At 41.4% G+C, this 15,392-nt stretch overlaps 1 protein-coding gene across 1 annotated transcript in view; it reads left to right on the plus strand.

Annotated features, from left to right (window-relative positions):
* The first annotated feature begins 554 nt into the window (after positions 1–554).
* Positions 555–15,392, plus strand: part of POU2AF2 (POU class 2 homeobox associating factor 2) — a 29,008-nt gene continuing 14,170 nt past the window's right edge. Inside the window, exon 1 of the mRNA XM_008261670.4 lies at positions 555–619. The gene's annotated coding sequence lies outside the window, so the exon portion shown is untranslated. The remainder of the gene's footprint in view (positions 620–15,392) is intronic.

A 15,392-nucleotide genomic window follows, 5' to 3' on the forward strand; every position in this document is an offset into this window, starting at 1 on the left:
GAGTAAACCAGCATGGAATATCTTCGCTTCGCTTTCTCTCTGTAACTCTGCCTTTCAAATAAATCTTCATGAAAAGAAAAAAAAAAAAAAAAAAGTCCTGTTGACCTGGTCACCATTCATATCGGGTACAAAGAAACTCTCTGTAAACTGAACCATGCAAATGTTTTTCCTTGCATAGTAAGAAGCATTATTTCAAGCTGCACCCAATCCTTTATCTTGTGATTAATGCATAAATTGTAAATCTTGATACAGTAAAGAACAAAAAAAACAAGGCTCTTTGAAGAACCGTTATGTAGAAAATGGAATAGTGTTTCTTCCCCTTAAGCAGAGATTGGATGAAGCTATCAAGAGCCAGGAGATTGGACTCTTTGGAAGCCTCTTCGAATTCCGTAATTCTATTATTCTAATGAGGAAATAGCATCATGATTATCAACCCTTGAATATGTCCCTCAGTAGGTTAACCTAATTACTCCACCCATATCTGACTGCAACTATTCCATTTGCTTAAGTCCCAGGAGACTACAGCAAACGTGTGTACCAGGGGGTGAGAGTGAAGCACACAGTCAAAGACCTCCTGGCAGAAAAACGGTCCAGACAGACAAGTAACTCAAGATTCAATGTAAGTCCCAACTTAATATATTCTGAAACATTCGGGGGTTTAAGTTTAGTCATCTGACCTCTTCCTTGATCCCTACACCTATCTCCCATCTTCTCAGTCTGCTATTGTCAAGAGAAGATCCCTCCTTCAACTGGAACACACTATATAATTATTTTGAATTTTTCCCCATGATGAACAATCTGTCCATACAAAGCATACCTATTGATATCTCTTTTCTCCCACCTAGTGACACCCATGTTTATCCTTGAACTTATACACCCACTTCTGTCCTCTGCATTCTCATCTATGCTATACTGGCTTCCATGTCCTTTTTCTGAAGAGTTTTTATATCCCTACTCACCTGCTATTGATTATATGTCTTGGAAACAAAAGTCATGTTCCACTGTAACTGTATGTCATATAAATCACAGTAAACAAATGCTAGCACTCCTCCTGACAGAGAAGCCTGGACAAAGGGAAGGGATGTCCAGAAAGGGGGTCATGGCCCTGCCAGGAACAAGTTCTGTGACCCTGGAAAAGTCGCTTTACTTCTCTGGCCTGACATGAAATGAGCCGATCAAAACGGGTCCCTTTCTACTATACAAATCTCTGACTATTATGATATGATAGCACACGTGTTAGCCACCAGTGTGTGCTCCAAGAGCTCTGTGGTTGTACTGGCTGGCTATACCAGTTAGTGGCAACAAAAAAAATGACAGGTCCCAACTTTCTCAATTTTCCCAGCTCTAAATTAGCAAGGGCTCAGTTGGGTGAGAGTTACGCTGACCTTCAGCCACATGTTATTATAAACTTGATAGAGATAACTCGGGAAAAAAAATCCTCTCTGTAGCATGCAAAATCAGGTCTTAAAATCCTAGTAGGAGATGCCTTGAGTCTAAAACCTGTATCTGCCATCTGCGTCTTCACAAATAGCTTTCTCTGTGCCTACAACGTTTAAGCAGTTGCATTCAGATCTCCAAAAGTGCTTCCAGAATAGTGGTAGCATTTAGCTAAGAAGATTGGGATATGACTATCTCTTCTATTAGGTAAAATACAACAACATGAATAGCAGGATTCCATCAGACATCTGCAGCTGAAGAATCAACGAGACAGCCATGTACAGGAGCTAACTCAGTGGCCAATATACAATGGGTACTAGCTCCTCCAGTCTGCCTGCTGAGAATAGTGACAGCATGTTCAACAGGACTCTAAAAATCAAATTCCTGGGACATGTTTCAAGAGAACCAATTCCTGATTCAGTTTCTTCCTATTAACATCTTCTATCTTACACTTCCTCTGATCCTTTCTTTTAAGTCACCTCCTCTTTTCTAATTCAACAAATGGAGATTAGCTGATAGAGAGAAATCTTAATAATTGGCTCATTGTCTGTTCCTAGTTTAGTCTTTCTCATAATGCCTGCTTCAAATCATCTGGAGTTTGTGTTAAAAATATTAATACAAACTGAGTTTCTTGGAGACACACATACAAATGGAGAGAGAGGGAAAGAAAGAAAGAGAGGGAGAGAGAAAAAGAATGAGAAGAATATGCAGAGTCTACTGGAAATGAGCCTCAAATTCAAGTGGAACTAATGTATGTTAGTAGAACAAATGAAGACTTGCACAATTACATCTACAGACTGAACTGTGAAACCTGATCAGTGTTCCAGGCAAATTGTTAATTGGAAAGGCAACAGTCATCTACAGGGATAAGGAACAGAAATTATATCTGCCCGGTGTGAATGAATCACAACCCACACCTTAGTTTTCATGAATACAAATGAGAAGGCACTCTATCAGAGTTAGGTACAGAATAAAAGGAATTGTAATGAATAGGGAGTGAAATTGACATTTTGAGATCTGATCATTGGCCATACCCCTTGTCTATACTCCTCAAGACAGTGGTCTTTCTATTGTCTGTTGATTTCTTTACTTACTGGAGGATTAAACTTGTGATTATAAAGTAAATTGAAAGTATGTATGAAAAGAGAAATAAGAAAGGAAGGAAGTGGAAGTGTGAAAGGGACAGAAGGAGGATGGGACGTAGCGTTATGTTCTTAAAACTGTATACGAATACACAAAATCTGCTCTCTGTAAATAAATAAATTTATTAAATACAAGTTCCATAAGAAGCACGAAGAGGGGTCAGCATTGTGATGCAGCAGGTTCAGTCACTGCTTATAACACCAACCTCCCATATCAGAATGCAAGTTCAGGTCCTAGCTTCTCTGCTTCCAAACAAGCTCCCTGCTTATGTGCCTGTGAAGGCAACAAATGATGGCCCAAGTGTTTTAGCCCCTGCCACCCATGTTAGAGACCTGAATGGAGTTCCTGGCTCCTGGCTTCTGCATGATTCAGCCCTAGCTATTGCACCCATTTGAGGAATGAACCAGAAGATGGAAGATCGACACCTCTCTCTCTCCCTCCCTCCATCTCTATCTCTATCTCTCTCTCTCTCTCTCTCTCTTTCTCTCTCTCCCCAATAATCTGCCTTTCAAATACATACACACATAAAAACACAAGAAGGCATATACACAAATGATGAATATATTTCTTTGAAAATGTACCTAATATTAGGGTGGGTATTTGGTCTAGGCCACTAGTTAAGATACCCATGTCCCATATTGGCTGACTTCAGCTTCCTGCTAATGCAGACCCTGGAGGTAGTGGTGATGGCTCAAGTAATTGGGTTCCTGCCACCCACATGGGAGATTTGGATTGAGATTCTGGTTCCCAGCCATTGTGGACATTTAGGGAATGAACCAGGAACTGCGAGCACTGTGTGTATGTGTGTGTGTGTGTGTGTGTGTGTGTGTGTGTGTCTAGGCCTCTCAAATAAAAAATTTCTTCCTCAAGATATATAACTATCAAGTCATAGATTCTGTTTTCTATTTGTGTTAAACTTTTACTTTTTATAAAACAATATTCATGGAATTAATAATAAACCATATTATTCATTTTAAAATGCAGATTCCTGGGTTCTGTCCCATATCTATCAATGTACTTTTATTGAGTTGAGGCTAGGGAATGAGCATCTAGTCAGTTTTTTTTACAATATTCTTGGGTGATTTCTTTGCACATTACTTTTGAGAATTTTGGCACTGAGCAAAGAACAAGTGTCCAAGCCTCACACACCACAGCCAAGCTACTATTGTTGGACCAGTGACACTGTGTTATAGAGGAAGTGTAGTACATAATTTACCATGAAATACCAAATAACACTGTGGAAAAGAAAAATACATTTTTAAAAAGATTTATTTATTTGAAAGGCAGAGTTACAGAGAGGCAGAGGCAGAGAGAGAGAGAGAGAGAGAGATGTCTTCCATCCACTGGTTCACTCCCCAAATGGCTGCAATGGCCACAGCTGTGCAGATCCGAAGCCAGGAGCCAGGAGCTTCCTCTGGGTCTCCCACATGGGTGCAGGGGCCCAAGGACTCAGGCCATTTTCTACTGCTTTCCCAGGCCACAGCATAGAGCTGGATTGGAAGTGGAGCAGCCGGGACCCGAATGGGCACCCAAAAAAAATGGGATGCCGCCACTGCACATGGTGGCTTCACTCACTACGCCATGGCGCCTGACCCACACATTTCTTAAAATGCAAAATCATATAACAAAACACTAGACTGAATGCTAAAGACAAAAGACCAGCAGCATATCCATGGGATAGAAAGGCTGTAATAATATTTGTAAGGACAGTTTAAGGGCACTTCCTTACAAATTATTTCTTGATCGACACACCAATCTTGTGAGACTGATACTTACATGGTTTCCCATTTTGCAGATAAATAAGCTGAGAACAAGAGAATTGTTTCCAAGCTGCACATTAGCAAGCAGAAGGTCTTCTGATCCCTAATTTTATACTCCATATTTAAAAGGAAAGATCAATGTAGACTAGAATAAAACAATATCTGAGGCCGGCGCCGCAGCTCACTAGGCTAATCCTCCGCCTAGCGGCGCCGGCACACCGGGTTCTAGTCCCGGTCGGGGCGCCGGATTCTGTCCCGGTTGCCCCTCTTCCAGGCCAGCCCTCTGTTGTGGCCAGGGAGTGCAGTGGAGGATGGCCCAGGTGCTTGGGCCCTGCACCCCATGGGAGACCAGGAAAAGCACCTGGCTCCTGGCTCCTGCCATCGGATCAGCGCGGTGCGCCGGCCGCAGCGCGCCGGCCGCGGCGGCCATTGGAGGGTGAACCAACGGCAAAGGAAGACCTTTCTCTCTGTCTCTCTCTCTCTCACTGTCCACTCTGCCTGTCAAAAAAAAAAAAAAAAAATATCTGAGACATAAAAAGAAGGAAATCAAAAAGAAAGAGAAAACATATTATGCAGAAAGGACTTTTAGGAGTGCACACTGAGGCATGGCGGGTTGGGCCACATCTTGGGATGCCAACATCCCATATCTGAATTCTGGGATCAAGTCAGCCTCCACTTCTTTAAAAAAAAAAAAAAAGATTTACTTATAATTTGAATGGCAGAAATACAGAGAGAGAAGGAGAGAAAAAGAGGGAGAGATTTTCCATCCACTGGTTCACTCCCCAAATGACCACAACAGCCAGGCTGATGCCAGAAGCCAGGAGCTACAACAGGTCTCCCACATGGGTGCAGGGGCCCAAGCATTTGGGCCATCTTTTACTGCTTTCCCAGGCCATTAGCAGGGTTGGCAGTGGAGCAGCTGGGACTTGAACCAGTGCCCATATGCAATGCTAACACTGCAGGTAGAGGCTTAACCTTCTATGCCACAGTGCTGGCCCCTGGCCTCTACTTCTGACCCAGATTCCTGCTAATGCACCTGGGAGACAGAAGATGATGACCCAAGTACTTGGGTTCCTGCCACCCCATTAAGAAGACCTGGATGGAGTTCCTGGCTGAGCAGGAACCACGGAACATCTTGTTAGTGGAGGATACTGGGGTTCTCACTTTGGGAGTAGAGCTACTTTTTCAGAGCAGTGTTCGTGGAGATGAGTATAATGTCTCAGATAAGTGCAGTTAGGGAAGCCATCCATTAGACATGTTCAAAACTTGCAAGTGACAGCATGAGTAATGACCAGAGAAGGGCATAAACACACGTTGTTAGGCCAAAGAATGGACCTCCCAGACCTCATGTCAAACCCCAGGGACCTGAAAATGTTGCCTTTATCTGGCAAAATATGTGACTAAGTTAAGGGTTGTGGACCGAGTCCCTCACTGAATCACTTGTGTAGGCACTCAGTGCAAATATTCATGTCTCTGTAAGAGGGGGTTCTCCTAGAGAAAATACAGAGGAGAAAGCACACAAAAGAAGAGGAGGTAATGTGACCGCTGAAGCAGGGGTCTGAGTGATGAGCACACAAGTCATCAAATCCTGGCAAACACCAAAAACCGGGAGAGACAAAGATCAGATTTCCCCCTGGAGAGTCACGGGAAGCATCTCCTGCCGAAACATTGACCTTGGACTTCTGGCCTCCAGAACTGTAAGAGAACAGACTTGGATGGTTTTAAACCACCCTGTCTGCAGTCATCTGTCACAGCTGTCCTAGAAAACTAACACGCAGGCATTATGGAAACTGTCTTCCTGGATATGTATACTTCAGGAAGTATCTATCTGATGCCAAATTGCTGCTTTCTGAGAATGCTCGGATATGTTTATGCAAGATCATGTTGATCCATCTTTGCCACAATTTCCTTCAAGAACATCTGCTTCTGATACTATGAAATGTTTTTTTACATCTTTGCAGTAGGAATGAAAAAAAAAAATCCCTTGCATCAAAAGAAATTTTCACCAAAGACTGGAAATTAAAACCACTTCTATACATTTTAGCCACAATCCTGTGGTTTCACAACTTCCATTGTATATATCTATTTCTAAATAATGGTTTTTCATTTTTCTTTCTCAAATTTTCCTGTGTTATTCTTTACTAGTCTACTATATCTTCTGCCAAAATATGTAAATATGATTCATCCACAAACATTTAGTACCAAAAATATATAATTAGACTCTTGATTGCTGCATTTTTCAATGGCATTATTTCTACTGAGTTCCATAAAAGTTGATCATTGAATTTTTAAAAATAGCATCACAAAATTCAATAAACTCTCTATTATCTATGGAGAAAAAAGAAGCAATAAGTCTAACAGCCACAATGTTTCAGTTTTGTTTTGAACTTCAGTGGATGATTGAATTTTCTAATCAGGTTTTTCTTAAGCTATAATAAAGATTCATTTTAAATCACTGAATGTACAACAGCTGGCATAAAAGGAAAAATTTTATAACCTGCTTCCTACTTGAGTAGGAAACAGAAATCAGAATTAAAGTTATAGGAGAGGTAGGGGACTTCCCACGCAATATAAGAGGGATTAGGGGTCAGTATTGTGGCACAGTGACTTAAGCTGCCGCCTGCAACACCAGCATCCCATATGACCACAGGTTCAAGTCCTGGCTGCTCTGCTTCTGATCCAGCTCCCTGCTAATGTGCCTTGCAAGGCAGCAGATGATGGCCCAAGTGCTTGGGGCCCTGCCACCCACATGGGAGACCTGGATGGAGTTCCTGGCTCCTGGCTTCAGGCTGGCTCAGCCTTGGCCATTATGGCCATTTGAGGAGTGAACCAGTACATGGAAGAATGGAAGATTTCCTCTCTTTCTCTCTCTCTCTCTCTCTCTCTCTCTCTCTCTCTCTCTCTGCCTCACCTTCCTTCTATCCCTCTCTCTCCCCCATCTCTATCTCTCTTTCTCCTTGTCACTCTATCCTTCAAATAAATCTTTAAAAAAAAGCTTAAGTAAAATAAAATTATGAGGGAAGAGGTGGATGGGATGCAGCAGTAGGGAGATGAATAAGGGACCTGAGAGTGTGCAATGATGAGCTGCTTGATTCATGGGCACAGTGATAGTTCTCCTGCTCAGCCCATTCACCACAATACTGTAGTCAGGAACAATAAGGAAGTAGATATGAAAGTTCTTTCAAGTGAATTTTCTACATCAACGTAAGGAAAAGTAAGGGAAGAGTTCTGGTTCTATTTTTAGAAAGTCTACACTGAGGGAAATGTTAAGGAGATATAACCTGAGTAGTAAATTATGTACTTGGAATATATCAGCCTTAAATTTTACATTTTACACATACACCAAAATCTATTTCCATATTTCTTTTGTACCCATCTGAAGTGCTTGTATGTCAAAACATTATACTTAGAGTTATTTCTTTTTTTCTACTTTTTCCTAAGTCCTTATATTTAAATTAATGCTAAAATCTACATCAACAACATATGTGAGAGTTTTCAAAAAGTTCATGAAAATGTGTATTATGAAAAAACTATGTGCAGTTTTCAAAAAAATTCTGCACAAAAATAAACCTGTGTTTTAATTCTATTTTCCACAAATTTTTTGAAGTATCTTCATAAAGGATGAGGCCAGAGTCTCAGCTGAAGTTCTTGGTTAATAACCTTTCCTACTTATTTTTGAAAGGAAAACACTGCACGCAATAGAAAGAAGGATGCCATTGTACATATTTGACTGGAAAATGTGGAAGAACGGAAGGTAAATGAATGCCATATACTGTGTTTATGGCACAGAACAATTGAGAGTGTTTGATCTTTGTTGAGAGGTGGACAAGCTAACTGTAGAGCAGATGTGCTTGGCTGTCGTCCATCACGTCTGCTAGTTATACATCCAGCTGCTGCTTTGCCACACCAACTATGTGCACACTGAGTTGTCCAGATCTGTGATGTCCAAATCTGTGATTTGCATTTAGATTTCTTGCGAAGTATTAGGCAGGAAATATGTAATTGGAAACTGTATCTCATCTAGTGTTCCCCAAAACTTAGGAAAACACACCAAGACATCTCTCTTACACCCAAAGAGGAACTTCTTTTGGTTAGTCTATTTGAAATGCCCCTTTTGATCTTAGAGGGTACTGGGCACTTCCCCTCTTGTCTCTGGGCCTCAGTTTCTGTCAAAAGTAGTTAGACTACACCTCATTTCAATATTTCTCTCATTTCAATATTTATTTTTAAAACTCAAACTTGAAAATGCATCTCATTTCTTACCTTCATTTTTGCTATGTGTGTCTCAAGCATTTCCATCCCACTGTTTTGGATTTAGAATAGGTCTGTTTCTTGGAGAACTCACTAGTACCCGACCTGAAGCATCTTGGAGTTGATGTTTCAGATCACACCATCACCTGGAAAACCACAGCACTTAGGTTTCCCAAAGCTCATCTTGTCTAAGACACAGGCAGCACAGCGTGGTGAAGAGTATGGATTCTGCATCCAGGCGATCTCACTTCAAGTCAGTTCTGCCACTTCTCAACTGGGTGATGACAGCAAAGTTGCCTGCCTTTGGTGTTAAAAGAAGATAATAATATGCCTTGCAAGGCTACCATAAAGGTTATATTTCAAAATTACCAAGGGCTTAGCATATGGTAGGTACTCAAGTCAATACTGTTGCTACTCAATGCTTATCTCATGCAAGGAATGAGGCTGGTTAGAATTCCAGATAATTTAAGAAATTCAGTGCCTTGAAGAAGCATACAGTTTAATTGTGGGAGGAGAAATTATCCACAAAATAAGTGGTTAAAAATACAAAGATGGCTTTTCTCCTGATGCCAAAAGAGGGATGGTCATTAGCAGTGCACACTACGGAGGCTCAAGAGAGGTGAACAAAGCATAGACAGGGTGAGTGGAAGCAGACTTCTGGGAGGAGGATGCACTTGGGCTAAGCTTTGAACAAAGAATCTGACTCAGGTGAGCAAGCAGAACACATAGGGAGGAAAAGCCCAGGAGAAAGGAAGTGCTCTGTCCATCTGCAGCGGGTGACCCAATGTGGTCAGCAGGGTGGAGAACTAAGAGAGGGTTGGAAGATCTACATTGCGTATAACCCTTCATATTTTCATTCTTGGTCTTGACTGTTAAGGTCTACCAGATATTCTCCTCTGCTCCCAGAGCTCCCAGAATATTCTTCTTCTAAGAAACTGCTGACATTGCTCTACACTTGCTAGCATGCTTAAATCTCTCCCTCAGAGGGCTAACGCCTTGCTGTTTTTCTGTTTACTTTTGGGTCCTCCAGCTCATTAAGAGTGATGGGGTAACAGAATGCTAAGAGTCTACCTCTACTTTGGATAAGTTCCCAGGAGTGGGATAGCTGGGTCAGACGGTAAATCTATTTCTAATTTCCTGAGCAATCTGTTTCCCATAATGGTTTTATTGGTATATTGGCCTCTTCTCTTAATAAGAGATAATGAAAAGCCTTTATTTACCTTTAGGTTTAGTTTGTATTTTCAAAATAATTTCTAGTGCTTCATGCTGTCTTCATAAAGATCTTGATTATTTAGAAAAAAACTGAATCATCTGTTTGTAAGTTCTAAGGGGTTATTTTCTTCTACTATGTAACCTTCTGTATTTGTCTTTAAAATTTTTTGGCATTTCGGTTAAATAGATAACTACTGTTTCACAGTGAAAAAAATGTTCTAAAGTAAAAAAAAAAAAAAGTTTTAATTTAAAAAAACGTGAAGAGCCTGCATCTCAGAGTCAGACAGATGTAGGCTCTGACTCCAGTGCATGGGAAGCATCCAATTTCCCTGGGCCTCAGTCTCCTCCTGCGTGAATGTGGACAGTGACACTCCCGTAGAAGGAGGCACGACAGTGAAACCAGAGCATGTGTACCAAGCACCTGGTGCAGCACATGGCACACGGCAAGTGCTGAGCAAAAGGCAGATTTTATGGTTTTTATAGAATCGGGCACATGGCACGCTTGATAAATGTCACAGCAGAGGTGTGCCTCACTAAGGCAGATATGCACTCGATTATGGAAGCTCTGGAGAGCAGCCTTGGCACTTAGACATTCCTGTTCTCAATCTATAAATTCTCCCATGATGTAAGTAAATTAACCAGGAGAAAGGCCACTGGGTAACTATGTCCGGTTTGATACATTTATAGAGTGACTGAACAAAACAACAAAACAGTGGAAGCAACAGCTAGAAGCCCCATTTAATACTGACTCAACACCACCAGCCTCCTCCACACTGCTGGTCAGCAGGGCTAGCCCTGAAGTTCTCCCTTGGGACTGCTATTCATATAATCTCAACCACTCCCATTCCGCAGTCCTACATAGCCAAAGCTCAACCAGTGTTGGGTAGCAAACCAAAAGCTGCTTATCCAACATGGATTGCCATTTTATGAAAAACCCAGCTTCAAACGACAGGAAGAAGCAAACAAAACCTCTAGTATTTTTATCAGGATTTGCTACTAACAAGCAGTGTTACTTTCTTAAGCTTTCATTTCCTCCATTTAAAGGGATTTTATGAGCCATACATATGGGAGATCGGTGTTTATAATACACCCATAAGGTCCCTTTCTACAGCTGTTTCTCTTCCTTACTGCTTCTCTTCCTGAATCAATAAATTTTCCCAGACCTCAGAACATGTTCCACCCATTGGCACCCCTACACCTAATCCCCAAGACGAACCTATCTTTATTCTAAGGAAGATAAGTCCCCTTTCCTCTATTTCATCTAGAGTTTTGCAAGTTGAGTTTTCAAGAAAAATAGGGAATGGGAAATTCACATGAAGCACAAGGACGATGATATGGCCCACAAATGCCCCCACAGGAACTTCCAATATCTGTTAGAAACAGGCATGGGCAGTACAGTGGAGGTGACTATCAGGCCTGGTTCCTTTGTCTTTGTTTTGATTCCATCCAGGATGCATAAGAAGCAATATAATAACAGCTGTCATACACTACTGGGCTCTGAAATAGAATTTCATAAATATTCTCATTTATCTGCTTTCAAGTATATTTCATTTATCGATAAGAGTACAATTGACTTAAGGAGGTTGCACTGATACATCTATTTTTCAGGTGAGGAAAAGGAGGATCAGGGTGAAAGTAGTAGAGTTTACATGTGGGCCCAGGTTTATAGAACACCAAGTCTTTATTTCACTCAACAAATTGCCTTCTAAAACTGGTGTTTCCAGTCCAAGGAAGGACAGGCTTTGGAGCCATCACTTTGCTCCAGGTCCTCCTGCACGGCTGCCATATCACACTTCAGGTATCACACACATTGGACCCCAACTATGCCTTCTTCTCCGTCCTGGCCACATGTTTCTCTCCATACCTGTTCTTGCAGTGCAGTCACTCCTCTGGGGGTGCCACACCCTGCCTTATCCATGACCAGCATCTTTCTGTCCTGTTGCACCCAGACGTCTCAGAACCTGCTAGAATGTAGCCTCTCTTTGTCATTCCCCACTGTACCTAGTGGCCCTGGTCTCATGGGGTTCTCCACTTCCTGAACCATAATCAGAGTTGCCATTGACTTTGTAGGATCCTCTTTCCTGCTCCCTTGGGGAGCACTAGGGCCAACATCACACAGTCATTTTTATTTTGACCTTTGCTTCTTGCCTGAAGCTTATGCCATGTCTTTTGATGAAGGATGATTTATTTTCTGAGAATTGCCATGTTGATCAAAGAGGCTGGTATCTACAAGTCCACTCCTCGGGCTGGATGTAGAACGCCACTTCTCCCACTTAAGAAAGCAGAAGCCATACTAGCTCTCTTTGAGGCCTGGAAGAGATTCCTACACAACAATGTATCTGCTGTCCCGGGTGACCTCCTTCAAGGATTAACCCTCAGGATGTCTGGAGTTCCTCATACTTGTAAACATGAAAACACCTGCTGCATGTTCTTAATAAATATAAGTCACTAAAGGAAGAAGGGGTAGTTTTCTTGTGTCCTTAGCTTTGTATAGATGTACGAAAAGAACCAGAGCAAAGGAGACCACCAGAGCCCTATTTTCTAGCTAGCAGGCACATTTTTAGTAGTCATGCTGAGGACAGGTGGAACTATTGACTAATATAGTTCATGTATTATAATTTTAATCAAGCTATATATCCTAAAATCTGCTAAAACTTGGGATAGTTTATATATTAGGCTACCTCTTTGGCATTCTAATGGCGGTGCTAAACAAAAATGAAAAGGACAAAAGAAAAAGCATTAGAATCTAAATAAGCCCACAAACTGAATATTCATGCCTTAAAATTAGGACTTCCTAATTGCAGTCATTATAGTATCATCCCACCCAAGAATATGACACATCTATGGTGTACGCAGAATCTGTGGTTGAAGGAAGGTCAGCTTTGGACTTTGGCAGCTGAAGCTCTGCGGATCTGGGGTGCAGAAAGTCAGCACCACTGCGACTCCTGGGAATTCTCTCTGATTTCTTAATAGTTACCATAAAAATTATTCTCATCTCTTTAAATCTTATCAACTGAAGTTACCCTACAATATGTCCTGGCTTTACTACAATCACCTTGCTTTCCTGGACATGCAAATGGTCATCAGATGGCCTAATGTATGTTTTCTTGCTTTATTGTATTATTTTCTTCTATTTTTCCTCTATTATCTTTATTTTTGTTATATTTTTAGGAGTGTCTGTTGTTCTCTTTGATTACTAAAGCTCTTAGGAAAACTGCAGTTTTTCTTTTTTCTTTTTTTTTTTTTTTTTTTGACAGGCAGAGTGGTCAGTGAGAGAGAGAGAGAGAGACAGAGAGAAAGGTCTTCCTTTGCCGTTGGTTCACCCTCCAGTGGCCACCACAGCCGGCGCACTGCGCTGATCTGGAACCAGGAGCCAGGTGCTTCTCCTGGTCTCCCATGGGGTGCAGGGCCCAAGGACTTGGGCCATCCTCCACTGCACTCCCTGGCCACAGCAGCGAGCTGGCCTGGAAGAGGGGCAACTGGGACAGAATCCGGCGCCCCGACCAGGACTAGAACCTGGTGTGCCAGCGCCGCAAGGCAGAGGATTAGCCTAGTGAGCTACGGCGCCGGCCATGGAAAACTGCAGTTTTTCTGCACTAAATACATTTCATTTGCCCGTGACACTTTTTTCTGAATTGCCAGTAAAAAGAGTCATTTCTTATGTGTAATTTTTGCAAGGTTACTACTGATCAAGGGAATCAGCATCTACTTTAGGAGTATATCCCACCACAGCTTTTGCCCACACTCACAGCACAGTGCTTTGCATATCACTTGTTAATGTGGCCAACTAACCCCCTACATGAGCCCAGAAAGAATCAAAAAAGAAAAAAAGATTTTCTGAGCAGGCAATGCCTTGTAAACTGAAAATGCCAATGTTTGAACACAGAGGTACACACTATATCCATGGCATTCATTTGAATGAATGTTTTATTATTTTCTAAGGCCTTCTAAATGGCCCATTGTCTGACTTTAATTAGCCCACTGTCCTGCCCTGTTTAGAAAACTGAACCACATTTTCAGGGCTTTCCATGTTCTCCACCCTACCACCTGTTCCTTCACAATCACAGAATTTTTTAAGATAATAATAATAATAATAAAGGCAAACCTTTTGCAAGGAACTTATTTTTTCAGCTGTTCTATTGGTTCTGCAGGGTTTTTTAAAATGTCATGAAATTTAAAATAATCCCTGGTGGTGAATTCTTTCATGCAGCTTGCGAAAATAATCAGAGCTTGCAGTGCAACAGCCAGGGCAAGTCCATCTGGCAGGGCTGGAGTGCTGCAGATTTCTGTTCAAGTGCATCCCTGGGACTCCTGTTGTTCTGCCTTAGCTACATAAATACAAATAGCATTCCAAAGGCACACCAAGATCCAGGGATAAAAAATACTTCTCATCTTGTAACTTAGGCAACAGAAACCACTTTCTCATAGAGACACCCTGGATGCAATTTTGTGCCAAGCAGGAGAGTTTTTTAACCACGTGAGCTTTCCAAATGACTTAAAATAGTTCATGTCCCAGAAATTTAAAACACTTAGAATCATAGCTTTCTAAAATTTGGAGATCTACAATAAAGATTTAAGACCTAAAGACTATGTATTTATTAGCTTAATTAACGAGTTGCTTTAAATTCAAGAGAATATAAAATGACAATCAGAACTAAAGAATATAAAGTGAAAAGTAGAAATCTTCTGAAGTGTCCTCTGCCCTATTCAACCCAGGAGCCCCCACATTCAGCTTCACATGCATTCTTCCAGAATTTTCCATCTATCAGAAAAAAACTTAAGTTGCTGCACAAACAAGTCGATGAAATCAAAATATCTGTTAGATAATTATATGTACTATTACAAAAAAATGGATTGACTGTTTTCACAGTAAACTCCTTTCCCTGAGGGAGCATGTGAACATGCCTTTTAGTCCTCATTTTACCTCTACACATGGCAAAGCCTTAAGAAAATTACTTGATCCTTTTATGCAATCAGTATCATCCCTACTGTTGCCTGATTGATGATAAGGGAGAGAAGGTGCACAAAGCCAGACCAACTCTCTGTGAGATATTCCCCCTATACATTTGGTTTTATAGACACAAGGTAACTGTTTTGATGATATTTGTTTCAATATTCATTTCTCAATTAAAATTTTTTATTGGCCCCTACATTGGACCTATATAAGGTACTGTTAAATTAAATCATTGAAGAATGTAGGGTTTGCTTTTGTTATGTTTTGTTTGCAAAAAGGACAATATGAGGGTGACTCTGCAGTCCCCTCTGTACACACAGATACCAGCAAGAAGAGTAATGAAAGAGACAGAGAGAGAGAGAGAGAAAGGCCTTGGGAATTGTCCAGCTCCCAGGACAGGTGGCCAGCAGCCTTCAGGGCCTATGGGCAAATATCAGCCTTGCTAAGATACATTCTCTAAAAGGACACCAAATAGAAGTGGGTAGAAATGTCACTTGCTGGCCTCCTGAATTCCCAGCCCTGCCAACACCTGGTCAGATCCTCATCACTGGGTCTCTATTTCAGCTCCAAGAGCCCACATTCTCACCCCCACCAACCACTTCAGACCCATCGTTTCAGCAGCAGATTCAGTTTTC

This window comes from Oryctolagus cuniculus, chromosome 1 (genome assembly GCF_964237555.1).
Source record: "Oryctolagus cuniculus chromosome 1, mOryCun1.1, whole genome shotgun sequence".
Lineage (NCBI taxonomy): Eukaryota > Metazoa > Chordata > Mammalia > Lagomorpha > Leporidae > Oryctolagus > Oryctolagus cuniculus.